Here is a 26,640-nt window from a genome sequence, read left to right as displayed (position 1 = left end):
CAGTAGCCAGTGTAGCAGCGCTGCGGAGCTTCGGGGATCGCTGGAAAGGTGAGAAGCTGTTTGGTTTTTTTTCAACTGGCCCCACCAGCCCCGGACCGGCCCCAGACTCAGCGGCCCACCGGGATTTCTCCCGATGGGTCAAATGACCAGTCCGCCTCTGGACATCATAGTGTGTATGCCGCCATTAGCATACACTAAGATGTCAGAAAGAGGCTGACATCATGGTTTATGTGATGGCAGCGCGCAGGGACATGGAGCCGGAGCATCTGAAGAAGTAAGAGGACCTGCGCGGGACGTTGGAAAGATAAGTACAGAATTTATTTTTTAAAAGCTGGCGATATACTAGGGAGCAGACGCTGTTTATATACAAGGGGCATGCACTGGCTATATACTAGGGGGTGCTGGCTATATATTAGAGGGCTACTGGCTATATACTAAGGTGCTGGCTATATACTAGGGTGCTGGCTATATACTAGGGGGCTACAGGAGGCTTGCTGGCTATATACTGGATGTAGGCTGTGACCAATACATTTCCCACCCTGGGCTTATGCTTGAGTCAACAGGTTTTCCCAGTTTTTTGTGTTAAAACTAGGTACCTCGGCTTATACTCGAGAACATATGGTAGTTCTTACTAGCAGGCTCTGGTTTTATGTCTTTGAGGCTGCTTTTACACGTGGCGTTTACATTACATCTTACAACTCTATAAAAGGTCTGTGGAGAGAAGATTTACCTACCATATATACTCGAGTATATATGATCTGTATAGGGGGAGTGAAAAGGTGATAGAATACTTCAATGCTATAGGCTAGCTGAATATACCAGAACCTCCCCATTAAGACATTTTCCCAAAATGTTGATGAACTATGCACCATTTCTTCCAGAGGTCTTGTTCTCGTATAAACAGAATGTTTATATTATACCAGCTACAAAATGTATTGAGGATGGCTCCTTAGTAACCAAAAGTAGATAAGGAGAAGAAAACAGGTTGAAGGACAACTATCTGTTGACAAGAGTCAAGGAGAAGCAGGCAGACAAGCAAACAGATTACACAAGATGGCTGACTCATGACATGGCTGGACAGTAGCCAAGATGGTGGCTGGGTGAACAAAAATGGCGTCTGGAGAGAAATATATCTCTCGCAAAGCACATTATAGTCAGGTACTCCTAAATGAGGATACAGAATTGTGATGGGATTTCCCTAACCTGGAAAACAACTACCAGACTCCACATGCCTCACAGCAAGGTGAACTTAGTGACCATACATCCAGCACCTGCCAAATGAAAATGGGTTCAGTAAGCCTACCTTACACTAGTAATACTGACATTTCTTATTATTGATGGGGTCAGTTGCCAGTATTTGTGATGTAACTTATTATTTTTGATGATGGTTGATGTGTATTTATTATTTCTGCTTGAGTCTCTCCCGGGCTCGGCTGAGGAGTTTATCATAAATATGGCTGGCTTGCCGAGCCAGGGAGAAGCAGGGAAGCGTTCCAGCTCTCACCTCCCACCTGTGGCTTTGCTGCTTTCCTTCGATCACACATAAACTGCAGACCTTTATTCTGTGCGAAAGCAGATTTGGCGCAGGCGTCGTGTGAGACTCCAGCTGGAAGACTGCAGAGGTCTATGACCAGAGATGACCTAGCGCGCAGAAGGACTCATGATGTAATTTAGCGTTGCCTTCATCATAACTATGGCATCAGAGTGAAGAAGGCAGCAATGGAAGAGAGAAGGTACAAAGAAGAACAAGGTATATTGGGTATTCATACATTTTTCACTCTCTGTTTCATTGCAGCTAATTGGTAAGATGAAGACATTCTTTTTGCTCAAAAATGTACATCTCGACAGAAAAAAACAAAAATGTAGATATTTTTGCTAATTTATTAAACAAGAAAAACTGAAATATCCCATGTAATCACATTTACAAAAGTGCTTCATTCTAAAGGTGCGGTCTTAAAATGGTCAGTAGCTTTTCAACAAACTGTGCCTACAGGCGAGTACAAAAATGTACCTACTTCCCTCCTAAGCTGCTTTTCAAATCTACTGTAATCAACCTGTCCAGAAACAACGCAATCACAACCAGATTTGGCACTGGCTATCAGACTGGGTAAGTGGTGGCGAACTACCCCTGTGACATCCCTTCCGGTTATGGCTCTGCCTACAACAGATATAATGACCTGACAAAGGCGAACCTGCTAACAGATCCTGAGGAACTCTACAAGGTAAGAGTGAAGACTAAATCAAGATATAGACCTGTGTTCACAATGGTACACAGAAAACAAGCACAAGTCTGAAACAGGGAAAGTGGGGTCATACTGAGAGATGCACAACACAGATCGCCAAACAGATACAGACAGGCAGGTAAAAACCAAGATGGCGGCAAAGGTACAAAAGCGGATAGCAAATAGAATGGCTGGTAAGCGAAGCAGAAGTCAAATGCACAGAATAGCAAACACCACAATAGCACTAGATACCAAGAAAAGACTGAATAACCAGCACCCTCTGAAGGGACTTGGTAGAATATAAGGGGAGCAATGGACACTGCCTCTAGCACTGACTGGTTCAGCCTTCCATCACTCAAACACAGGTGCAGACAAAACCGGTTCAAACACACACCCATCTTTCCTAAGGAAAGATCAAACAGGGAGCTGTCAATCATAGGCAGCTCTGGGTGTGGTTTTCAACCACAGAAGCCTGATCTTATTAAGAACAATTTGCGAGTCATGACTTCTATTTTATCTTACAGACAGTAAAACAGAATCTCTCTGTGTACAGAGGCATATGAAAAGGGTCTGATTCATAGTATCATAGTTTATACGATTGAAAAAAAAGGAGGAACAGGAGCGTCTGGAAATGCTGAAGGGCTTTCTTCTTCAGCAGGAACCGCTGTGGGGAGCAAGGTGTGGAAACCTTGGAAGTTCCATGAAGAACGCTGAAGATCCAGGCTGGAAGAAAGGGAGGTGCCGGATTATTAGGGCTGAGCCGGATTAGCCAGCACCAATCAGGAGGACGCTGGCCCTTTAAGGCTGGGAGAGGGAGCGCGCAGCCTTGGCAGCAGGAGCGAGGATGCAGACTCGTGGAGAAGTAACTCTGGGCCGGCGAGCGCAGCGCCACGTGACAAGGATTGTGGGTGCATCCGTGACAGTGTTATTCAATTTATGATCTAGTACCCCCAGGTCCTTCTCAACAAGGGACTCTCCCAGATTTACTCCCCCAAGGACATAGTTTGCCTTTGTTTATTAGCCCCCAGGTGCATAACCTTACATTGTCCAAGTCACCCTGCAGCTTATGAACATCCTCCATAGACTGTATTACACTACACTGCTTGGTGTTTGCTGCAAAAATAGTTACAGTGCTATCAATTCCTACCTCTATATCATTAATAAATATATTACATAGTAGTGGGCCAAGCACAGAACCCTGTGGTACACCACTTATAAATGGTGACCATTCTGAGTAGGAATCATTGACCACAACTCTCTCGATATGATCCTTCAGCCAGTTTTCAATCCAATTGCAAATTATTTCTGCCAAACCAATAGACCTTATTTTACCCATCAGGTGTCTATGAGGGACAGTGTCAAATGCCTTTGCAAAGTCCAAGAACACAATATTCACAGCAGCTCCTCCAACCAGGCATCTGCTCACATCTTCATAGAAGCAGATCAGGTTAGTCTGGCAACTTCTATTCTTAGTAAACCCATGCTAGCTGTCACTTATTATACTATTTGATGTCACCTACTCCAGTGTATATCCTTTTATTTACCCTTCCAATATTTTCCCCACACTGGAAGTTAAGCTTACAGGCCTGTAATTGCCTGGCGACATTCTAGAGCCATTATTATATGTTGGCACCACATTTGCCTTGCGCCAGTCACTTGGCACCACACCAGACATTACGGAATCCCTGAAGATTTTAGACAGCGGTACAGCAATAACAGAACTGAGTTCTTTAAGAACTCTGGGCTGTAACAAATCTGGTCCAGGAGCCTTGTACACATTGATTTTATTGAGCTTAGATTGGATCATGTCTACATTCAGCCAGTCTAGTTTATTACAGGATGCATTCACAAGCCACTTGGAAACACAAGCCAAAATCAGCAAGCTCAAAACTGAGTTGCCAGACCATAATTTATCAGGTGAGAACACTCCTCCCAATCAGTGGCGTAACAACAGCCGTAGCAGCCGTAGCGGTTGCTACGGGGCCCGTGCTGTACATGGGCCCGTGCTGGACAGTGATACCAAGATTTCTAAGTGCCGTTCTCCCGGGCCCCGTCTGCTATGCTGAACGCAGAGCTGCCCACTTGTGCTGGCCCGCACTCTCCTACCAGCCCCAAACTCATGACCCGCCCTCCAGTACGCCCTCTTCATCTTCCCTCCCTGCGTCCACGTCTTCCCTCCCACGCGTCCGCGTACCTCGCACCTGCCGATTGACAGGTCCTCCCGCCGACCGGTACTTCCACCCACTCCCAAGCTGGCACTATCTCCCTCTCCTTCTCCCACCCACTGGCGGACAGGTACTCTTGCCGGCCGGCACTTCCTCCCACCCGCCGGCCGATGCATCCTAACGCCGGCCGACGTGTCCTCCCGCCAGCCGGGAAACCCGTGGTCAAGGTTCTCCCACCTGCTGGCCAACACATCCTCTCACCGGCCTACACTTTCCCCCGCCTACTGGCGGCCCGATTCGTCCTCCCCAACCGCCGGACTACACAGCCTGCTGATCTTGAAGAAGGCAAGACCAGCCCACGAGGACCAAAAAAGCAAGTAACGTTTTCTGTATATAAGTGTATATGGTGTGTTTGTGTGTATGTATATATGTGTATATGGTGTGTGTATGAAGGGTGTATGTATATATGTTTATATGGTGTGTGTATGTCGTGTGTATGTATATATGTGTATATGGTGTGTGTATATATATATATGTGTATATGGTGTATGTATATGCTGTGTGTATATATGTGTATATGCTGTGTGTATATATGTGTATATGCTGTGTGTATGTATATATGTGTATATGGTGTATGTATATGCTGTGTGTATATATGTGTATATGGTGTGTATGTATATGTATATATGTGTATATGGTGTGTGTATATATGTGTATATGGTGTGTATGTATATATGTGTATATGGTGTGTATGTATATATGTGTATATGGTGTGTGTGTATATGGTGTGTATGTATATATTTGTACATGGTGTGTGTATATATGTGTATATGGTGTGTGTGTATATGGTGTGTGTGTATATATGTGTATATGGTGTATATATGTGTATATGGTGTATATATGTGTATATGGTGTATGTATATGCTGTGTATATGGTGTGTGTGTATATATGTGTATATGGTGTGTGTATGGATGTGTGTGTATATGGATGTGTGTGTATATGGATGTGTGTGTATATGATGTGTGTATGGATATGTGTGCATGGGGTGTATATGTTGTGTGTATGGATATGTGTGTATGGGGTGTATATGTTGTGTGTATGTATATGTGTGTATGGGGTGTAAATGTATGTACATGAGTGTGTAAATGTGTGTGATTTTATAAATGTGTCTTTACAAATTTGTATAATTTTTTTTTTATATGGTGAAGGGGGACCCCATGCAGAAATCTGCTATGGGGCCCAAGCTCTCCTAGTTACGCCCCTGCTCCCAATTAGCACGCCAGACAAAGAAAGGGAAAAAAAGCTATTTAAATTGTAACACTAAGAAAATGCCCTGCTATTACATATATACTCAATCCACAATCACCCAAACCACATATTCACTCTTAGCACACACAAAAATCCACTTGTTTTAACTCCCGCTTATGTTCACAAGCCACTTAGAAACACAAGCCAAAATGAACAAAGAATTAGAATTAGATTTGCATCAAATAAAGTATATATTTATACATTTTAACGGTTACTAAACCATAAAGAAGGCATGTTGCATTATTATGTCTTTGAAGATTAAAAAAAAATATATATTAAAAAGAAGGCATGGTTTCAAAAAGTCTGCATAAAAAATAATGCAAATGCACCTACATTTCGGCACAGTTTGCTGGCATTAACTACTAATTGATGGTCTACAGTATTAAACTTCACCAGGTTTATCACTCAGCATCAGACATAGTGATAAATCTGGTGCAGGATAAAAGCTTCATGCAGAAGAGGAGGTAGCAGTGAGTCAAGGCAGTAAAATCTCCACCTACCGTAGTCTGTGCACTGCACACTTACAGACATAGCTAGTAAGCATGATAGCTGCTGGGAAATACTGTTTAGAAGTCACATAATGCCCAAAAACAATGTTACTTCTCAAGACACTGGTCTACTGTTTTCTCATGTTGTCTCAATTGATCAACTGCAGTACGCTCTCTACTCTACAGTAAGCATTGCCTATCCATATCCACTTTGTATCATTGTCGTTGTAACCGATACTACTGCTAAGTCCCATTTACATAAGACCACAAAATAGTACACCTCAGGTCCTCTAAGGAATGCTGTATGTACCCTGCAGTGCAAGATGTTTAGAGGCTAACTTTCAAAAGCCCCCTCAATGTGTAGTTTCGTTAATATTATTTTTCAATATTGTAGTTTTCAATGTACTAATGTGTTTGCAAAAGCAACAGTGAGCCATTGTAAGTGTAGCTTGCCAGATGTCAGAATTCCCAGAAGGAAAAATGTGTGGCACTGGGCCTTGGAGCTTGTCCCAGATTTAGTAAACAGTAGCTTGAGGAACCTTGCCAAGTCTTCTAATTTCAGTGTAACATATTTATATGAAGCCAGAAAATAAGTATAAGCGTCTTTAACTGCCTTCTTAACCCGCTACTGTCTCCTTTACCATTCCTATCAAAACGGAATGCAAGAAATAAAGGCACACATTTATAAGTGCAAATAAAATGAATACTGGCCTATCCTCAACAATGTGCTCGGCCTGTGAAATGGGACACTGTGCAGTCCATGATTCTTGGACTGACCACTGCAATGTGATATACCGTATATACTCGTGTATAAGCCGAGTTTTTCAGCACAAAAAATGTGCAGAAAAACTTCACCTTGGCTTATACACGAGTCAATTAAAAAAAATTTAATACTCACCCTCTGGTGCCCGGATCCACCAGCGGCGGCTCCCGATACCCGGCGGCGGCTCCTGATACCCGGCGGCGTCTCCCGATCCCGAAGTTCAGCACATTAAATAAATGAACTTAGTTCTCAACTTGCAGCGATACGCACCCCTGATCCTCGGCAGTGGCTCTCGATCCCCGGCGGCGGCGGCTGTCTTCTTTCTTCTCTTGCCGGCGACAGCCACCGTCAAGGATCGGGAGCCGGCGCCGAGGATCGGGGGTGAGTATTGCCAGCAGGTGAGAATTAAGTTTCTTTTTTTAATATGCTCAACATACAGGGGGCAGGCTGGCTGTATACATTAGGGGGCAGGCTGGCTGTATACATTAGGGGGCTGGTTGGCTGTATACCACTTGGGGCTGGCTGTATACTACACCCTTGGTTTATACTCGAGTCAATAGGTTTTCCCAGTTTTGGTGGTAAAATTGGGGTCTAGGCTTATACTCGGGTCGGCTTATACTTGAGTATATACGGTAAGAGCTCTCCTTATGGAGACTTTGCCAATTAAGGCTGCCTTGCAGGCATTTGGTGACTTACAGCCATTGATGCTCTAAATATTCCAAGACGGGATAACGAAAACATCGGGCACATTTAAGGGCCCTGCGTCCGTTTTATGTCAAATTTTTCATGTTATCTAGTGTATACTGCCTGCACAGGTATTTAAGAAGTGTCTGCACCACAAATGTGTTGCACGCAACCACTTTGTGGCGCAGCTGCACTAGTCATCATGCAACACAAATTAGGGGGAGTTCTGGTGCTCAGTCAGACAGTGCACCAGATACATTGGTGATTTAGCTGTATATGAATGTATCATAACTGGAGAATTACTTTTTTATCTTTCATTGAACAAATATAGCAACAATGAATATGTCTGTGCCACATACCCCACCGTGAGGAGGTGAAAAAGAAGAAAAGGAAGAAAAAAGACAAATCCTCCCGTAAGCCTGAGGAGTACAGTGCGGAGCCTAAGACCAGGAGGAAGTCCAGTGGTGATGCCGGGGTCATGGTCCTCTCCAACAGGTTTGATGCTCTGTCAGAGTCAGATGGGGACTTTGAAAAAGAGTTGGAAAGAATTGACAGTGAGTGTGAGGTGGACACAGGGGATCCTCCAACTAAGAAGAAGCCCCCTCCTGTAGATACCGAGGATTCAGACATGGAGACAGGTGGAAGACAGGGGGACTTTGAATCTGACTCATGATGATGGGGGTCACTGCTCTGCTTTTTCTGGTTATAATGGCTGGATTCTCTCTAAAAGTTGATTCTAGCAACGTCAACAGTATTAAAGTAAGAAGGACTAGACACGCCATGTATGACCACCTGAGATATCTGGACGCTGATGTCATCTTCCTGCAGGAGACCCGTCTGACCACCTTAGGGCATCTCCGTGAGGCTGAGCGTGAGTGGCGGTCTGGTCCTTCTTACTGGTCACTGGCTGTGGAGCCGTACGCCGGGGTCGCCATATTATTTAACACCACAGACGTGACTGTGCACAGGCTGACGGAGGTCGCTATGGGGAGGTGCCTGGTGCTAGAAGTGACCATCCATGGTAGGCGGCTCCGGCTGATCAACATCTATGGCCCACAGACAGTGACTGAGAGAATCCAGTTGTTCAATGAGGTGAACAACTTTTCACCTCTATCCCTGTAGTAATGGCAGGCGACTTTAATGTTACTTTGACATCAGGTGACAGGTCCTCGGGCAGAGCAGTGGTCAGAGACTCCAAAGTCCTAAAGAGCATCATATCACAGGCCCATCTATGTGATGTATTCACCCTGGGTGGTAGGACACCTAAGTACACATACTCCTGTGCTGACAGACATAGCAGGATCGATATGGCGTTTGTCAGTCCCTCAGAGAATGTAAGTGGGATGAGCGAGAGAGTTGTCCCATATTCTGACCATCTGGCCTTATTGTTTTGCATGGGAGCTTCTAACCACTCGGATATTGGTCGGGGGTTATGGAGGCTCAATTCCAGCATCCTGGATGATGTCTGTGTCCAGAATTGTATCCACTCCCTTTTTCAGGACCAGCTCCAGAGAGTAGACTTCTATGACAACATATCTGACTGGTGGGAGAACGTCACGGAGGAGATCAGGTCCCTCTTAAAGAGCCTGTCAGTGAAGAAGGGTAAGAGTAAGTACAGCCAGTATCTCAAACTGCGCAAAGAATTGGAGTCACTGTATTCCGCGGGAGGGGATGACAAACATAAAATTGACCGACTGAAGTCTGAAATAAAGCAGTATCAGTACAGCTGCTACACGTCCCTGGTAATAGAAAGAGATTACGGAAAACTGGAAGTTCCTGATCCGTATGAAAATTGCCGGGAACGTGTGGCCAAGAAATCAATCACAGGTCTCACTGACTCCCAGGGAGTTTTACAGGAATCTCGGTAGGGTATCCTGGGGGTGGTGAGATCCTACTATGCTGAATTATTTCAGAAGAAGGTTTTGGATAAAGAGAAAATGGCTCAATTCTTGGAGGCAACTCCAGGTCCTGACACTAAAAATTTGGACTTTTCTCCTTTGACAGCAGGAATAACAGAGGAGGAGGTTAAAGAGGCCATTGATAAGTTACATCTGAAGAAGGCACCAGGTCCTGATGGTATAACATGTGAATTCTATAAGAAATTTAGAGACCTCTTAGCCCCGATCCTTGTGGATGTATTTACTAATTGTCTAGAGAATCACCTGATGCCTCCATCCATGAGAGTGTCCTCCCTTATTCTGCTGTCTAAAGGTAAGGAGCCTAGTGACATCAAGAACTGGAGGCCGATCGCTCTCTTGAATGTCGTCAGGAAGATTCTGGCAAAAATTCTGTTTTCTAGATTAGTCTGTTTGTCCCCGGCACTGTTGGCAGGCTCTCAGTACGGCACAGTAAAAGGGCGGAACATCTCTGGAGCAGTTATCTCTATAAGAGAGATGTTTGAGAGATGTAAAGCTCTGAGGTGTAGGAGATATGTTGTAGGTCTGGACCAGGCTAAAGCCTTTGACAGGGTTGATCACGATTATCTATGGGCCACTTTGTCAAAGTACGGTATTCCGGGGCAATTTATAAATTGGCTGAGAACTTTGTATAGAGAGGCGAAGAGCTTTCCTCTGATCAATGGTTGGCAGGGGGACACTTTCGGAGTAGAGGCGGGGGTGCGACAGGGCTGCCCCCTGAGTGCACTACTGTATATGTTTGCCATAGACTTGTTTCTGCGATCACTGCAGCGGTGTGATTTTCAGGGGGTGCCGGTCCCCCATTGCTTGCCCCTGGATGTTGTCGCCTACGCCGATGATGTGACTGTGGTGATATCTGAGCCTCGTGAGGTGGAGATGTTGTCTGCAGCCATCAGAAGTTACTCAAAGGCCTCCGGGTCTCTGGTCAACCTTGAGAAGAGTCAAGCTTTCTGGACATTGGATACTGCTCCTGACTTTGATCTGCCACAGTTTGCCTAGGCTTCCACCCATATTAAGATCCTTGGGGTGAAATTTGGGAGGGAAGATAATTCCAAACTAAATTGTGAAGAGAAGTTGGAAACCGGAAATGCAAAGGTTCAGCGATGGAAGAACTGGAGGCTGACCTATAGAGAAAGGGTTACTCTGCTAAAGACTTACCTGGTCCCTGTCTTCCTCTACGTCTCTGTCGTCTTTCCTTTGCCAGAATCTTTCTCCACTAGGCTCTTTAGCCTGTTCTTCCAGCTTTTATGGGGGAACAGGATGAACCCAGTAAAAAGAGGGATCACCTACCTGCAGAGGAGAGAGGGTGGGCTGGATATGTTAAATCCAAGGGTTTTCTTTGACTCCATGTTTCTGAAAGTTAATTTTGGTTGCCTGGACTCAAATAATTGTCTCCTGTGGGTAAGTAGTGTCAGGGACTGGATATTGCCTTTTGCAGAGTCTTGGGTGCGAGGCGGCAGTCTCAAGAGGGGCCGATGGACTCCTGGTTTCCTCCCCCAGTATCTGGAGTATGGTCTCAGGTGCATGAAAAAGTGGAGGCTAGACAAGACATTTTTAGAGAGTAGGACCAGGAAGGAGCTGTATACTAATATCTGTAGGACCTTCTATACTGTTCAGCCTGCTCTGAGGGACTGCACAACGGCCGCCCTGCGGGAGAGTCTGAAACTCCTCAATAGTCCGAGGCTTCCCGCAAAGTTCTATGACATCGCCTGGTTATCTCTGCATGGGAGGCTCTTTGTCAGGGGAAATTTAAAGTTTCTGAGCGTCTCTGAGCGTATGTGTCCCTTGGGATGTCAGCAGGAGGAGACTATGGAGCACTTTACTACCGAGTGCCAGGGAGGGAGGCAGATATGGCAGGAGGTGTCCCGCAAGCTTAGAATACCAAGTCTACAGTCTCTCAAATACCCAGAGATCATCTATGGTATGACTCCACAAGTAACCGGCATAGACAGGGGGACCATGTACCTGATCATCACCGTTCTCAAATATTACTACTGGCACACCAGGACCAGAGTGTCTGCGCACAGCGAGTCCTTCCAGCCTATGACTGCAGTCAGCCTAATATTATCAGAGCTGAGGTGGATACGATCCATAGAGATTAGCAAAAAGGGTAATTATGTTGAGTTATGGAGGAACATATATCTGGGGTAATTGATCATGTCATGTAATTTCCTAATTTCCCTTCTTACCAGTGATGGACTTTGTTTAAGTTAATATTATTATCAATTTATTATATTCTAATATGTATGATTTCTGTTAAATAATTGTTTGGTCATTCTGATGAGAATGTATTGTTATATTTTTTTTGCCTGTTTTTACTAATAAAAATTGCCCCCTATGTACAAGAATATAACTAATATAATACTACCCCCATGTACAAGAATATAACTACCATTCTATAATACTGCCCCCTATGTACAAGAATATAACTACTCTAATACTGCCCCCTATGTACAAGAATATAACTACTATAATACTGCCCCCATGTACAAGACTATAACTACTATAATACTGCCCCCTATGTACAAGATAATAACTACTATAATACTGCCCCCTATGTATAAGAATATAACTACTATAATTCTGCCTCCTAGAGGTGAGGTTGTGCGTGGTTTGAGCTCCTGAACTCTCTCTATGTCTGGAGCTAGCCCAGGGCGGGGCCACCCTGGGTGGGGAAGCTCCCCATGCAAGGCCCAGGCTCCAAGGCCTAATCCAGCAAACCAGCCAGCTAAAGAAAGGGAAGAAAATCCCAAAGTTTCTCAGAATGTAAGCAGTGCCAGCAGTAATGTAAAGAAAGTCTTTGTGGAAAAGGATGAAGCAAAAAGCAAGAACCTGGTGAAACAAGCTGCCAGTGTGGGATCACCTGTGAGCAAAAGCAAAACGTTGGAAAGTCCAAAAGCAAGCACTATGCAGAGTGTGCAGCAGCCTCCATCCCAGGCCTCAGGTGGACAATCCACCTCCACCCCGGGCAGGCAGAGGAGGACATCACTGGAGAGACAGACAATCCAGGAGAACCTGAAGCAACGAGTGATGTTACCAGCTGAGCGCACCAGGTCTGGGGGAATGCAGGCTGTGAAGGAGATCCAAGGCGGCCACGAGGAAAGACCCAAAGGTGCTAACAGTGTGATACCTGCAAGACATCTGGGATCCAGTCGCCCATCAGGAAATTGTGCCCCAAGAGCAGTGACAGCCACCGTGAAACTCCAGGATTCTCAGGACTTTGTGCAAAAATCACAGAGTTTGGTGCAAGGGAAGAGCGGTGGTAGTGCACCTAGAGGAACCATCTCAGTGAGCAAGCCACAACAACACCCCAGCAGCAAACTGCAGCCCCCAGAGCCATCACCTGAGCTCCAGCTGGCCGGCCAGATCCCAGGACTGGTGAGAAAGATGCATGCCTTGAAAAACAAAAGCTGTACCTGCAAAAACAGATAGATTGCACATAAATGTTGAAGACAGCAAACCCAGGGAAGCAGGCCCTGCTTAACAACAAGCTGGACTCACTTGCAAAACAGCTTTCTGATACTGTGCGGGAGATGGAGGCCACTATTGAGCAGATGGGACCAGTGGGAGAGGCCTTCAGGAACCAGCAGAGGTTTGAGGAAGACCAGGCCTCAACATCCAGGTGTGAGACCCCACAGCCTCATGTGAGACCCATTCTACAACCAGCTACACTGCCGTTTGAGGAGGGAGAAATTTACAAAAAGAGGCAACAACAGCCAAGTCCTGCAGCAGCTACAAGTAAGGTACTACAAGGCCCAGCAGTCCCTAATGAGGTACTACAGATCCCAGCAGTCAGTAGACCTGATATCAGCAGTGAAGTGGAGGAGACACCACAAGTCCCAGGAGACAGCGCACTGCAGGAGGACTCTGGACTCCTGAAGGTAACACTGTATCTGTACCCCAAGGTGTATCTGAGCAGGACTGTGAGGTGCAGGAGACACCTGAGCAGGACATTCAGGGCTGTGATCAGCAGTCCTGCAGTAATGATGATAATGTTGCTGATATGCCTGATATTGCTGATGTCTCTGTTGTTGCTATTTCTGAGGTTTCTGTGTGTGATAATGTCCCAGCTGAGGAGTCATCCCAGGTACAGTCTAGGACAGCTGGTGACACAGAGAGCCCCGATGTTGTGGATGGTGCAGGACTGTCAAGAGCTGAGGAGTTCCCCCCACTAGTTACACCACAAGCAGCAGAGCCCCATGGTCCGGGTGGTCAGCAGCCCCATGGTCCGGGTGGTCAGCAGCCCCGTGGTCCGGGTGGTCAGCAGGGCCCTAGTGCAGATGGTCCACAGCCCACACATCCCCCACAGCAGGACAGGGGTCAGACATCAGGGAATGCGTGGAGTCGGGGTTCCCCATTTTTCTCCTCCAGCACCCATTACACCGGCCAGGCCTTCAAGAGGAGAAATGTTGTCAGGTTTAGGCATAAAGGGGCTAAAGAGGATCTACCTGACAGGAGGCATGTGGTGAGGGACATGTTGTGCACCCAGATGGGTTTCCAGCCAGCCGACATCCTGGCCGTAATAAATCTGCCTGACAGACAGGGGTATGACATTAGCTTCAAGCTGATGTCTTATCTGGACCGGTTCTGGGCTCAATGTCCCAGATACAGAGATACTGAGGGGTGGAACAAGTTTAGTTTCATTCCCATATCCAAGCCAGATACAGCGGTTGTCACCATAATGTTCTGGAACGAGTCTGTCCCCCCTCAGGACATCGTTATCTGGCTCAAGAGACATTGCACCCTCATGTCAGACATGACCAAGACCAGGGATGAGGATGGGATCTGGACCGGGGGTGGAGGGTCCTGGTTAAATTACATCAGAACCAGAACATCACCCATCACCTCCCCAACTCATTCTTTATCGGCAGAGAGAAGGGTGTATGCTTTTATGTTGGTCAGCCGAGGTTATGCTTTAGGTGTGGGAGATGCAACCTTTGTGGTCAGATCGGTCACCCCCATAGGGACTGTCCTGAAGCCTGGCACAACATCTGTAGGGACCTCCCTGATGAAGAACTGATGGAAGGGGCAGATGTACCAGATGAGGAGCAGGAGGAGGAGGCGCTATTGTCAGGGTCAGTATTTACTGTTCCAGAGACCCCAGATATTAGTGTTGCTGCCCCGGACCATCCAGGGACAGGTAATATTGAGGGGGACATGGAGGTAGTGGAGCAGCCTGTGCCTGTCCCTTCCGTTGCCCCAGCACCTGCCACCAAAGAAAATAGTGGTGTTAAAAAGAGAAAAAAGGACAAGAGCACCCGCAAACCTGAGACTGCATGGACCACTGTTAAAAAACCCTCAAAAATGCAAGTGCAGAGTCAGGCGGACGTTACTGTGACCACTAATAGGTACAGTGTACTGTCCGAGTCAGATGGGGAGGAGGAGATAGAGAGAGAACTGAAGCGCATGATGGAGGAGTATGATGATGACCCAGGGGGGGATCCTCCCACAAAAAGGAAACCCCTTCATGCCATGTCTCAGTCTGTATGGGATATGGAAGCCGGTAGTCAGGAAGACAACTCTGACTTATGATGATGGGGATTCTCTTTCTATTTCTTCTCATGATGGCAGGCTTCCATCTTTCTGTGATCACCAGCAATGTGAACAGTATTAGGGCTAGAAGGACCAGACATGTTGTATATGATCATCTAAAGTATCTCAAGGCCGATGTGTTTTTCTTACAGGAGACCCGTTTAAACACCTTGGTCTCATACGGGAGGCGGAGAGAGATTGGCAGTCTGGTCCTTCCTTTTGGTCGCTGGCTGTGGAGCCTTATGCCGGAGTCTCTATCCTGTTTAACACCCACGATGTCACCGACCACAGACTCACCGAGGTATCGATGGGACGGTGCCTCCTGTTAGAGGTCACCATCAGAGGCAGAAGACTCTGGCTCATTAACATCTTTGGCCCACAGACAGTGACCGAAAGGACTCAGCTTTTTAATGATGTGAAGCCTTATCTATTCACGTCTATTCCTGTCATCATGGCCGGGGACTTTAATGCCACCACTACCACCAGGGACAGGAACAGTAGGCCCCTTACCAGGGATTGTAAGGTCCTCAATAACATTATTCAGCAGGCTTGCCTGTCCGATGTTTTTGTACAGGGTGGTAGGAGTCCTAAGTTTACTTACACCTGTGCAGGACGCAGCAGTAGGATTGATCTTGCTCTGGTGAGTCCTACTGAAGCCATCAGTGAGAGAATGGAAAGAAATGTCCCATATTCGGATCACTTGGCCTTGTACTTTTGTTTGGGTGCCACTAAGTATCCTGATGTTGGTAGAGGGCTATGGAGACTTAATTGTAGTCTACTTGATGATAACTCTGTACAGGAATTCATTTACTCTTTCTTCCAGAATCAACATGACAGAGTGGATTTTTATCACAACATGGCCGACTGGTGGGAGGACGTCAAGGAGGAGATCCGGTCCCTCTTACAGAGACTGTCAATTAAGAAGGGGAGATGTAAGTACAGCCAGTATCTGAGACTGCGTAAAGAATTGGAGTCACTCTATTCGGCGGATGGGGATGACCAACAAAGGATTGACCGGCTGAAATCTGAGATAAGACAGTATCAGTACAGTAGATACACCTCCCTGGTAGTGGAGAAGGACTATGGCACCCGAGGGGCACCGGATCCATTTGAGAATTGCCGGGAGCGTGTGGAGAAAAAACTGATCGCAGGTCTCACTGACTCCCAGGGTGTTTTACAAGAGTCTCGGGAGGGTATCCTGGGAGTGGTGAGATCTTACTATACTGACTTGTTTCAGAAGAAAGCTTTGAATAAGGAAAAAGTGACCCAATTCTTGGAGGCAACTCCAGGCCCTGACACTAGAGAATTGGACTTTTCTCCTTTGACAGCAGAAATAACGGTGGAGGAGGTTAAAGAGGCTATTAACAAGTTAAATCTGAAGAAGGCACCAGGTCCAGATGGTATTACAGCAGAATTTTATAAGAAGTTTAGAGATCTCTTGGCTCCAATCCTCGTGGATGTTTACAGAAATTGTCTAGAAAATCACCTGATGCCTCCATCCATGAGGGTCTCATCGCTAATTCTGCTGTCTAAGGGTAAGGAGCCTAGTGACATCAAGAACTGGAGGCCGATCGCCCTCTTGAATGTCGACAGGAAGATTTTGGCAAAAATTCTATTCTCTAGATTAGTCTGTTTGTCCCCGGCACTGTTGGCAGGCTCTCAGTACAGCACAGTAAAGGGGCAGAACATCTCTGGAGCAGTCATCTCGATAAGGGAGATGTTTGAGAAATGTAAAGCTCTGAGGTGTGGGAGATATGTTGTAGGTCTGGACCAGGCTAAAGCCTTTGACAGGGTTGACCATGATTATCTATGGGCCACTTTGTCAAAGTACGGTATTCCGGGAGAATTTGTGGATTGGCTCAGGACTTTGTATAGAGAGGCGAAGAGCTTTCCTCTGATCAATGGTTGGCAGGGGGACACTTTCAGGGTAGAGGCCGGGGTGAGACAAGGTTGTCCTCTGAGTCCGCTGCTGTATGTGTTTGCTATCGATCCATTCCTGAGATCACTGCAGCGGTGTGAATTTCAGGGGGTGCTGGTCCCCCATTGCTTGCCCCTGGATGTTGTTGCCTACGCAGATGATGTGACTGTGGTGATATCTGAGCCTCGTGAGGTGGAGATGTTATCTGCAGCCATCAGAAGTTACTCAGAGGCCTCCGGGTCTCTGGTCAACCTTGAGAAGAGTCAAGCTTTCTGGACATTGGATACTGCTCCTGACTTTGATCTGCCACAATTCGCCAAGGCCTCCACCCATATTAAAATCCTTGGGGTTAAATTTGGGAGGGAAGACAATTCCACACTAAATTGGGAGGAAAAGTTGGAAACCGGAAATGCAAAGGTTCAGCGATTGAAGAACTGGAGGCTGACCTATAGAGAAAGGGTTACTCTGATGAAGACTTACCTGGTCCCTGTCTTCCTCTACGTCTCTGTCGTCTTTCCTTTGCCAGAATCTTTCTCCGCTAGGCTCTTTATCCTGTTCTTCCAACTTTTATGAGGGAACAGGTAAAAAACCCAGTAAAAAGAGGGATCACCTACCTGCAGAGGAGAGAGGGTGGACTGGATATGTTAAATCCAAGGGTTTTCTTTGACTCCATGTTTCTGAAAGTACATTTTGGAAGCCTGGACTCAAATAATGGTCTCCTGTGGGTAAGTAGTGTCAGGGACTGGATATTGCCTTTTGCAGAATCTTGGATGCGAGGCGGCAGTCTCAGGAGGGGTCGATGGACTCCTGGCTTCCTCCCCCAGTATCTGGAGTATGGTCTCACATGTTTAAGGAAATGGGGGATAGAAAAGTCTTTCATAGAAACTAAGACCAGGAAAGATCTGTACTCCAGAGTCTGTAGGACCTTCTATTGCTTACAGCTGGCACTTCCAGACTGTCCAACCACCACCCTACAGGACAGTCTGAGGTTCTTGAATGGTCGGAGGCTACCCCATAAGTTCGGTGACATTGCCTGGCTGTCATTACAGGGAAAGCTCTTTGTCAGGGGAAATCTAAAGTTCCTGAGTGTGGCAGATCGTATGTGTCCCCTCGGGTGTCAGACAGAGGAAACTATGGTTCATTTTATATCTGAGTGCTGGGGTGGACGGAATATCTGGCGGGACATATCCACCAAGCTAAGAATCCCATCACTGCAGTCCCTCAGGTACCCAGAAATCCTCAGTAGGTGACACCTACTGTACATAACATCAACCAGGAGACCATGTACATAGTTATCCAGGTCATCAAGTATTACCACTGGCACATGAGAACCAGAGTGTCCATCCATAGTGAGGACTTCCACCATCATAAAGCCATAAGCCTCATAATGTCCGAGCTCAGGTGGATCAGGTCATTAGAGGTCAGGAAAAAGGGGGAGAATGTAAGACTCTGGAGGAACATCCATCTAGACTGAAATATGTCTCATTATACAATGTGGATGCATTTGTTTTCTTATGTTTTCTTTGTTTCCCTTTTACACAAAATGGTCTCTTAAGTTACATTTAATATAAATTTTATTTTTTTATGAACATGTATGATTTATACAGAATGATCTATGATTTATATTGATGGAAAAAGTATTTTTGTATTTATGTTTGTTTTATACTAATAAAAATTGCCCCCATGTACAAGACTATAACTACTATAATACTGCCCCCATGTACAAGACTATAACTACTGTAATACTGCCCCCTATGTATAAGAATATAACTGCTATAATACTGCCCCCATGTACAAGACTATAACTACTATAATACTGCCCCCATGTACAAGACTATAACTACTATAATACTGCCCCCTATGTATAAGAATATAACTACTATAATACTGCCCCCTATGTACAAGAATATAACTACTATAATACTGCCCCCTATGTACAAGACTATAACTACTATAATACTGCCCCCTGTGTACAAGAATATAACTACTATAATACTGCCCCTATGTACAAGTATATAAGTACTATAATACTTCCCCCTATTTCTCCCGGTGGGTTACATTGCCAGTCCTCCCCTGCAGTATTGTAGTATAGGGCTAAAGTACAGTAAATTACCAACATCCAGAGGTCCGTTTGTAACTAGGGGTAGTTTGAAACTCGGGTGTTCTTAAGGGGACCACCTACATATGTTGTTTATTTTAGGGTCATAAAAGTGTCAAAAATAAAACAATTCTATTTAATGTGAACATAAACCATTTTTTTGCATTGTGTTGTGTTCCTGTCTCATTACTACTATTGCATGCGAAAGTGCTGTCGAGTACAAAACCTCAGAAGTTATTGCCTTTGTCCTTTTCAGCAAGCGCTCACTTGAAAGTATCACTATTTTGCCATCTGTGCTTATGTGTCAAAGGTAAATGTATACATATTTAGTACATAAGTAGAGCAGAGGTTATGAGCCAAGAAAGAACTGCTGAATCATTGTGAATCGTAGATAACAGTATATGTGAGAACATAAAGAGGAACTATGTATGTACAGTACAGTGTGTTCTATGTGCTGTAATGTGAAGCTCAGACTGAAAAGAACTTCGGCAAGGACACAATTTTTGTGTATTAGGATATATCACAGTGCTGACGTATTTTTAACTTAGCATTCTAATAAAGATTCACAATTTCATGATTTATAACTCTAAGATGTGTGCTGTTAATGAATGGAAACTTTCTTGTGTACATTAAGATGCTAGCAGGGGTTGGCCAACTATACCAAACTTCAATACTAAAATTTTTCATTTTAACATTTTTTATTTAACCAAATAATTATAGAGCCGTAATAGGGTCACCCTGTTAAAGTTTGCTGTGAGCCACGGGTCACCCTAGCTATGACTTTCTGTATCTGGCTGGCTTCTGGTGGATGGAGGAAACCGTACAGTCACCGCTCCACGCCCTTCCACCCACTGATATGAGAGTGGTTATGATGGAAGGAGCATGTAGGCAGTAATGTCTGTATGGCCCCCTCCATCTGCCGAAAACCAGCAGGACACTGGGCATTATTAAGATTACAGTACGCTGTTAAAGATCTTATTATTACGCTGTCAAAGTTTAAAGTGGCCAACCCCAGTTTGTGATGATTAAGACCATAAAGCTGTCACTAGCAGGGCTGTGGGGTTGGTAAGCCAAACTTCCAACTCCTCAATTTTCCTAACTCCCACTCCAGCTCCAACAAAATGATCTCTGATGGAAGCCTTTATTTGTGCAGAAGGCTTGGTACCAGTGAATAGAGCTGAGAAGTCCTCACAGCTCTCTGGTCCTCTCCTGCCTGAGTCCCGACTCTAGTTGTAAGTGTCAGGGTAAGTACACAGAGCAGAATAGCCCCAGGAGAGAGTGAGGACCAGCTCCACTTCTGCTCCTGGAACAGTTCAGTTCTGTGTCCTAATGTCGGAGATACAATCCGAGTGGGACAAAGAGCAGAGCGGCACATGGAGGAGAGAATAAGCTGCAATGTGGTGCAGGGAGGAGAAGAGGAGCCAGGAAAGAAAAGGTCTCTAAAGTATATGTCTGCTCTGGGGGTCTCCAGTATTTTTATTCTCTGGCAGTCTCCAGTATTATTGTCTTCTATAGGGGTCTTCAGTATCAGTAGTTTTCTGTTATGGAGGTGTCCAGTATTATCTGCTATGGGATCTGCTATGTCTTCTCTGGTGCAATGGGGGTCTCCCATATTATTGTTGTCTACTCTGTGGGTCTCTCCATTGTTATCTGCTCTGAATGCAGTATTTGATTTCTGGGGTGGTATTTATTGCTGTAGTGTGGTAGTTGTTATTTTTGGGGTGGCATTCTGTTCTGTACTGCGGTTGTTGGTGCAACCTTGGTGCTAGGTACTCATGCAGTCCCTTTAAAGTTGAGCAATATGATAAAGATCAGGAATAAAACAAACATTTAAATTAAGTTTCATAATTTTTGTAATTTACTATATGTTTGTGGAGAATGATTTCCTTGTATATTCTCAAAGATTTAGCTTTACACCGGAAAATAAACGCTGTATGGAGAAGAGTCACGCCGGGATATCCCATTCTGGCTTTAATTATTTCCCATAGGACAAGTATGTTGTTATAAACTACCTTCAGCAGCTGTCACCCAGGCATGTGATGATGAACCTGACCTATAGGACAGTATTTAAAAGGTATGTACCTAGTAATAATTAGAGAGAACTTTCTACTTTTTTGATACATTAAACAATATTCAGCTCTGTAAATGGGGTCCCCATGTTCTGGCTATATTATGGCTATATATTAACAATCCTGGCTACCTGTATATGAGGTTGGGGACCCCCATTCTACAGAAAGAGAGGTGTCCAAGTGGAAGAGCCATTATAGGAAATCCTGTGGAAATGCTGAAATATATTTTTGTGTCTTTATTTTTGCCTGCCCCTTTGCATGCCATGAACATAGCATACATATATTCACAGATCACATGCTGGAGATGAAACTGTCTGTCATTACAGCTGTCTAGGCACATTCTTCCATTACAAAGCCAGTGGCTTTATAACACAGGCAAACAGCATGAAAGATAGAACCAAAGCAATTTCCCTTTGGGTCTGTCATATCTGTCTATCCTGAGGAAAAGAGGATTTTCATTAAATCAAATCAGAACAGATGCTCTTATCAGGAAAAATGATATTCAGACTATGCCTATCTGATCATCCATCAACTGACATAAAGATTCATGAACACAGTTCATTTTAGGTTTACTTCATTTTCTTTCTTATTTATTTATTTACACTTTTTACCGTTTACAGTGTTATACAGTATATATACAGTATTTTTTGGACTATAAGAGGCACATAATTAGAAGCATGAAAACATACACATCCAGTGGCTAATATTTAAAGGGGTATTCCCATTTCAGCAAATTAAAGGAAATCTAACATTTGTTTTTATGCATTGTGAACCAAACAACTTGAGAATGCTGTAGCTACAATGATGCAGGAACATATCTTGTTTAATTCCTGAGTTGATAATGAGGCTCCTGTGGCTGCCCGGGAGCTTCTCCTCTTACCCTAATTATGCTCTGCTTCAGAGAACACTGTATTCACTGTGTTGTCCCTGACAGGCAGAAGTAATCAATCACTGCACCATTCCCCAAATGTAGTATGAGTCATCCAGCTCAGGTTGATTAGTCCTGTCTGGACAATTCAGGAAGCTCTGTGACACCCAGCTTTCACAAGGTCCTGAATTTTATAATTTTTTTTTAGCAAAACCACTCAGTTCAGGGATTAAACAATATATGTTTCTGCATCAGTGTCCCCAAAATGATGTACCTTGATGATGGAAGTAAGTGGATCTCATCTGCAAAAAAACCCCCATATGACCACATTACAAAAAAAAAAAAATCATTTTATAGCCTTTAAAATGTGACAATGCAGATCTGCTCTGAATTGCGCTGCTTCCCGTCTATGGCCCATGTAGTATACAGCCAGCCAGCCCCCAGTTTGCCAAGCACATAAAAAAAACAAACTTACATACTCAACTTGGGGCGGTCCCAATGCCCGGCGCAGATCCCTGATGCTTTGGTCCTCGCGGCTCCTCTTCTTTCTTCTCTTTGCTATAACCGGCAGAGACGCGTCCACACGATCTGCTGGACGGCGTACACTGTGACGTGATCAGCGGTGACACCACTGCATCATAGTGTGCGCCATGCGGCAGATCGCATGGACGCATCTATGGCGGCTATTACAGCATAGAAAAGACAGAAGAGGAGCCGCGCCGAGCATCGGGGCGCCGGAGGGTGAGTATGTAAGTTTATTTTTTTTTAATTGACTTGTGTATAAGCCGTGGTGAGGTTTTTCAGCACATTTTTTGTGCTGAAAAACTCGGTTTATACACAAGTGTATATATGGTTTGACAACACCATTTTTCTGCAGCAAAATTTTGAATATCAACTAATTACATATTACCTTATATTTAAAAGACCCAATTGTTTATCAATTATGCTGATTCCTGGAATACCCTTATAAGTTTTTTTGGGTGCTATGATTAGCTACCTGAAAAGCAAATAATTTTGAGCTTGGAAAATTTTTTGAAATTTTAGTTTTTTTCAGAACTCTGATATCATCAAAAAAATTTTTATTAATTTGAAGTACAATGTGTGACGAGAAAACAATCTCAAAATACTCTTTGTATAAATATCTTGGGACAGCTGAATAAAGGTGTGCTTATTACCCAGAATCATTCTGAGTTCTTTGCATCATTTGCTCGAGCATCTCTTTAATATTTTCACAACCAGAAATCCCTCCAATATATTAGGTCCGTTTTTGGCAAACCTATCAATATGTTGGAGCTTTATAAAGTTATAACCTCCTATAATGGCACAGGGAAGATTAAAAAAAAAAAACTTCATGGTAAAGTCCCTATTACCAGTTCCTATGGTTGCTAGCATGCAACAAGCAGATTATACAATGAACAGATTGTATTCCGAGCTGGCCTGTCCCACTCTGTAGAAATCCTGCTATCTAATCATTGATGACATAGAAATAGATGTTGCAGTTATAATGAAGGTAAAAGATAAACAGGTAAATGCAGAACATTTTGGAGCGTACAAGCAATGCAAAAGTTGCAATTCAAAGAGGGAAGGGAGTGTGCCACAATATTTGCCCCGTACATAACATGAGGCCGGTGTCTCTTAGTATATCGGGTGCAATGTGTGCTGGCTGTGTCCTCGCATTTATTAAATTCCATTTTATGAAGAACAAGTGAGAAGTATATTTGCCTCAATGCATGTTACTATTTAAATACAAATTAGGGGCTGTCTAGGAATGTGAGCAATGCTCAGAAGCTTGAGGCCCAGAAGGGGTACAGTATCTGATCTGAATCTAAAAAAGGGAGTGTGTATCCAAAGAGTACTTTCACAACAAAAAACTGTACAGTCCATTTATTAGTAAATCTCTCTTCATTATCTACCATAATAATTATCTACCCAACAGGAAATTATTCTTCTGTTTGTTTTCTGTTGTTTTGTACATTCTAGCAGCAGTGGGAGTTGCACAATAAGACTCAAATCCTAATGTCAGAATAATAGGCCAGGGCTAAGAAATCACTCATCATATGTAGCTGCTGAGTTATGATTAGAAAACTGCATGTGGTTTTGCTATAGGTTGCAATTTTTACACTTAAAACACAGTAAAATCAGAGCTTTCATAATGAAATAAAACGTAATTTGCAGGCAGGAACGAACTGAGCACATTGATATACAGTATATAGTTTTGTAGGAAAAGATTCAGTAATAATTGTATTTTTTATACTTGGTGGTACTTCCAGTGTCTGCCAGCTAATTTTGTATGGGCAATAAGGCTGGGATCCCATCACATTATGTATCATACGTTGTAAAGACACGACAGGAGGATTCCAATGTTTTCTTACAATGTATGGCAGAGACGTATCTCACTGAATGTTTATACAATGGGATTCATTGCCCGGGGACCCTCCACCCCCTGAATGCGTGGGAAGGAGTGTACATTGGCAGCAGCAGCCTGCGATTGGCTCCTGACGATGAAAGGGGCGTTCCCCCAGTGATGTCACTGTCCTAATATGGACAATGACATCACCGGGTCCTCCTTCCTTCCAAGTGACGTATGCACTCAGCAGGGCTGTGGGAAGGGATGCCATACACTGCATATACAACCCATAGACTTCTATTGCCTACATATATGAGCTTATAAGTCACAGTTAGAACGTTTAATGGCCAGACGGAGGAAAAAACCATGCTTTTGTCCTCCACTATTTAACAATGTATATGCTAACCATATACATTGAGTGCTTTCCCGATGTATACGCTTAGCATATACAAAAAATGTGATGTGAACCAAGCCTAATCCGTAAGGGCTGTCACAGCACAGAAAAGCCACAAATCACTTAAAAAATCACATCCACACAGCCCATTTCATATTTTTACTGAAAATTTTCCAAGAAGCCTTGCAGAGCAGGTTGTGTATAATGTGCTCCTCCACCCGCTCATCTTCTACAATGCAGGGCTTTTTAGCTGGTGACAGGTTCCAATAGCCTTTGCTGATTATAAAAATGCAGTTGTCGGCATTCTGTATCATTTAAGTAATTTCGAAGAGTTTATTTTAAATTTTACCTCTGGCTCCCTGCAAGCAGCATGCGGTAAGTCCCAGGGGGAGGGGCAGCTGCAGCATGTGTGGGCCTGTGTCAGTCTCCCCTCCTCCACACTTACGTAGCTCACTCAACCCTCCCCACTACCTGTTGTGTGCATTGAGAAGGTAGGGGAGAGAGGGGGGTGGTGTGGAGTAAAGGAAGAACGCGTGAGGAGACACAGGCACACGAACATAGATTGCTACAGCTGCCCCCTCCCCCAGGACTCACCATATGCTGTTGGTAGGGAGCCAGGTAATGTCAAATACACTAATATAAACTACTGAAATGATTCTAAATGTTGACACAGGCATTTTTAAAATCAGCATAGGATAGGCTATTGAAACCGGTCAACAGCTAAAAGTGATATTCTTAGTGACAGGTTCCCTTAATAAGCTAGAGCCACTCAGTAGATCACTGATAGTGATGGGACTCCCAAGTCCGTATGAATCCAAGACACAGGCTAGAAAGAAAGCTACTTTTGACGTCATATGGGAGAGAGGATGTTTCTCCCCTAACATTATTACAAAGAAATAGGGGGATATCGTTAAAATACTACAAATGTTTCTTCCCTATAACTGATACCTGAAACACCATTTACTGGTGTCGTTATTTACACTCTGCATTTAGTTATATTGGATTAGGTACATATGATATCACTTGTATTACATTAAATGCTGGTAATGGATTGTTTTTCCATATCAGTAATTTATGATTCTTGGTGTTTTATTTTATTTTTATGGTATTTTATTAATATTCATCCTATTCATAAATGTTTATATTTGAGAATTTATATTCATCGTTCCCTGTTCTGAAAGAATGTGTGTTTATAGACCTAACCCTATGAGAAGTCCTAATTTTAACATGAAAGTCCAGTTTGAAGCAGCAATACCTTGTATTTATAATGCTAGCTAGAGATGGCATTAATTCTAGATCGCTATGGCAACTGCTTTCAACAAGTTATGCCTTGAAGTCTAAAGATCCCTATGACAACTGTATCTTAAAGGAGCTTGTAAATATGTATATATATATATACATTGCTTCTTTATAAGATTTTTGTGAAAAAAATTCAGTCCGATATGATAGGCCAAAACTATGACTTTGGCGCTTTGTCGGGTGAATGGAGATCGCTTCGCTAAATGTTGTGGCAGGAGCTTTTTCTGGTATATATGCTACACATAGGGCCTTCATACACAATTCATATAACCAATGAATCGGGTATAAAACATACTGGTAGGGTGATTAGATTGTGAGCCCCATTGGGGACAGGGACTGATTTGGCAAGCTCTGTGCAGCGCAGTGTAATCTGTGTGCGCTATATAAATAAAGAATTATTATTATTATTCACCTTTTTTTGGGTGCAGTGCGACCCTACTCATAACTGTTAGCCTCTGTTTTTATACAGAGATGCCGTAGTGACATTATTTCTACCACTGTGCGGCCTCCTAAGGCTTTGCGCGGTCAGTGTACTGTCACCTTTGAACTTTTGCATATACAGGCAGAC

General features: G+C 44.1%; 1 protein-coding gene across 1 annotated transcript in view; it reads left to right on the top strand.

Moving 5' to 3' along the window:
- LOC140125257 (catechol O-methyltransferase-like) overlaps nt 1-26,640 on the top strand; it is a 67,456-nt gene that overhangs the window by 742 nt on the left and 40,074 nt on the right. The window lies entirely within an intron of this gene.

Source organism: Engystomops pustulosus, chromosome 1, assembly GCF_040894005.1.
Source record: "Engystomops pustulosus chromosome 1, aEngPut4.maternal, whole genome shotgun sequence".
NCBI classification, from domain to species: domain Eukaryota; kingdom Metazoa; phylum Chordata; class Amphibia; order Anura; family Leptodactylidae; genus Engystomops; species Engystomops pustulosus.
The sequence above is the reverse complement of the archived record's forward strand: the minus strand, read 5'-3'. Positions and strand labels throughout refer to the sequence as shown.